Below are 3,309 nucleotides of genomic sequence, written 5' to 3'. Positions count from 1 at the left end.
ATATTATTAATATTAAATAAAACGTACAAAAGAGACTTATGAGGTTGCTGTAATTATCGAGTTTCACGATTATTTTGAAAGTGGATAATGATTTAGTTCCCAGCAATTTTTTAAAAACATTAATCACCTGCTTTGTGGAGGAAAATATTATTTTATTTTTTTATTTATTAGTATTTTAAACAAAACATTTATTTTGTGCAATTTTTACCCACGAATGTATTTGAAATGCTCAACATTTAAATGTCATTTACATTGATTGATTGATTGTTATTTTGTGTACTTCTTTTCATTTTCCCAATGATATTCTAACAATTTTAATTTAATTCTATCTCTTCATGGATCTAGAAGAAAACGAATTTTTATTTTATTTTATTTTTTATTACCTTTGCATTGAATGCTCTTTTATTAAAATAAACAAATTGTGTGTGTGTGGTTCCATGGTGTTTACGGTAAGCACACTGGACTCTGAATCCAGCTATCCCAGTTCAGATCTCGGTGGGATTTCATTAATTTCTTCCATTTTTATATTATTTTTCCCACTTTCACATATTTACATGCAGTAGAAAGTCAAGTAATAATAGTTGCTAAGCTAAAAAGAAACATTTAATGAAATCTGTACCGCAGCAAAATTGAATTCTCACTTTCACAGTTTAATTTTTCCTTAATATAGAAAAAAAATTATTCATAGAGATTCATAGAGAGAGAGAGAGAGAGAGAGAGAGAGAGAGAGCGAGAAAGAAAGAAAGCAAATATATCAAGCCTACACGACAAATGGGGATTGGGACAGCTGCATGGTGAGTTTCTGAAGCAGGAGTTCGAGTGTTCATAAAAGCAATATGCTGGTATTGAGAACGTTCTAGTTGACATACATTTTCATTAGTTTTATTATTGGCTTTAAAATAATTTTATGGAAATTCTTTTATCTGTCAGCAAGCGACGTTTATCACATTTTCATGTAATATTCTTAATCCGGAGGTTTCTTGGCATTAGTATGAGATTTCCAGTTTAGTATTTCTTGGGTCAGTTATCGTTGTCATATGAAGTTATTTTTATCGTATGGTCATAATTAAAACACAATAGAAAATTTTTCTTTCGGTATTGAGCCCAATAACCTATTACTAATAAGTTAATTATTTTCTTCTGAGCTTTGTTAATGGTTAGTGTGAATAATCTGATCTCCAAAATCATCAAATCCCAACGTACTTAGTTCCTTTGTACTAATGATATTCCAAATGCAATTCAAATATTTTTAATTAAAAAAAAGACCCAAGATAAAAAAATATTATCAAAATAATTTCATGTCAATAGCCGTTCAGGTGGAATAATCTTAAAGCTTGTCCTTTCTGCTACGAACAGGCTGCGGAGTGAATTTCTTAACAGGCTTGGCTATTTTGCGAAAGTCTTCAAGTGACTGAAGAATTCCATCTCGGATATGAGACCATCGACTTGCTTATTGGAGGCTTGAGTGCTCTAGTAAAAAACGTTCTATGTTGGATCTCTCGAGCAAGGTTACCGGTGTTTTAACCTACCCACGCTATAACACTGCCGATGCTCATTGCTTTCAATCCATAAGAATGTTCGAGTTATTTAAATATTGGTAAAAGATTAGTCTGTTTATTGTACTTGAGTAGCTTTTTTTGAAAATGGTTGGCATCCAGAGTACTTGAAGAAAAGAATGACGACAGTTTTTATAGCAGCCCAAGAAATGAATCTTTTGTAGAAAGGTCATCACTCAGTACCTGAATTAGTTGATCACAGACGCAGTGAAGCAGTTTTTCCCTCTTGGAAATTAGGATTTAACTTCAATTCTCTAAGCATCTACCTTAAGACTTACACTATTTATGGCATTAACACGCAAACACACACAATATTACTAAATACTTTTTTTTAAAAACAACCTTTTTTTTTTCAGTTTTTTATAGATGTTCTAGAATGACTTTTATTTTCAACTTTCGTATATATTTTAGTTTTTTGAATGAACTCATTTGACAAGAAACTCTTTGACTCCACTATTTGTATATTATTAATGCATTGTACGAGGGGTGTAGGGAAAGTTTTGATAAAAACCATAATGATGTCAAAGCAACTGATATAACCAGATCAAAGAACATAAAGAACAAACGTTACCTTCGTAACTCTGCTACAATCTGTTCTTTCTTGTGGATATATTAGTTACTTTGATGTCACTTTGATCTAGACGTTTATTAGAACATTCCAGATCCCACCTCGTATACATTAAGCAGTGCACAGACTTTTGTATAAAGTTCATTAATAGCAACTTAAAAAAAAATAAAAATGACGCAGAGCTTATTGAAATGGAGGATCAACTTCGTTTTAATGGCAGAAATGAAAAGTATTCAGAGAGATGACACTTAAAATCGATAAATTAATTTTTTGACGATTCTCTCCGTTAACATTTCTGCAACCTTCATTTTTCTTTATGAGAAAAACAGAACGTGGGGTCCCATGGTGTAACGGTTAGCACTCTGGACTCTGAATCCAGCGATCCGAGTTCAAATCTCGGTGGGACCTGGATTGATTTTTTTTTCCCCTTTTGAGAATTCAAAAGAGCGTTAACTTCTTCGCTTCTCATTCTTTAGTTGCTTTTTCTGTTTCATATTTTGTAAAAAAAATAACTACAAAACCAATTTATTAAATCATGTAAGAGGAGACATCGACTTCCAAAGTGACTTACTTGAACAAATTTATTGGATGGCACACTAATAAATTTTATTGCACAAAAACGCGTCATACATTGCGTACACATTAAAGTGCAATACGTTCAGGCAAGGATTACAAATTTCCCAAGGACTCAGTTAAAGAATTAATGTACAGTGTTTACAGAAAACTCTGTGGAGAGAAATTTCAGTATGGAATATGTCCACCCAGAACTGCGATGCAGCTCTCACAACGTCGTACCATGCTTAGCACCAAGTGATTCAAGGAGTTCTTGAGACAACCTGATCCACTCCTCCTCCTCCTTTAGAGCAAGAATAAGGGTTTGTTTGTTTTCTTGAAGGGGAATTTCGAACAGCAATGTGTCTCTCTATTGCTTCCCAAACGTGTTCTGTGGGGTTGAGATCGAGGGAATGGGCTGCCACTCGACTCGATTAACATCCTCAATCTCCAGAAGTATCTCCAGTACTCTTTTCCGAATCGTACACGTGCGTGTCGTGTACTGAAATTTTGAACAGCAGTTTAAAAACTGATTAAAACTGACTTAACAAGACTGATTAAAAATGCAAAAAAAAAAAAAAAATCTTTAACCCACCAACTGTGCGACGTGTACTATAATAATGTAAGTAACCT

General features: G+C 33.2%; 1 non-coding gene across 1 annotated transcript; it reads left to right on the top strand.

The window, feature by feature from the left end:
- Positions 1-2,460: 2,460 nt before the first annotated feature.
- TRNAQ-CUG (transfer RNA glutamine (anticodon CUG)) lies at positions 2,461-2,532 on the top strand. Its single transcript has one exon. It is a non-coding gene; the product is annotated as a tRNA-Gln (tRNA).
- The last annotated feature ends 777 nt before the right edge of the window (positions 2,533-3,309 follow it).

Source organism: Typopeltis vanoorti, chromosome 9 (assembly GCF_054136105.1).
Source record: "Typopeltis vanoorti isolate ZY-2024b chromosome 9, IOZ_Tvanoo_1.0, whole genome shotgun sequence".
Classification (NCBI taxonomy): Eukaryota; Metazoa; Arthropoda; class Arachnida; order Uropygi; family Thelyphonidae; genus Typopeltis; species Typopeltis vanoorti.
This window is presented reverse-complemented; position numbering and strand designations above follow the sequence as displayed.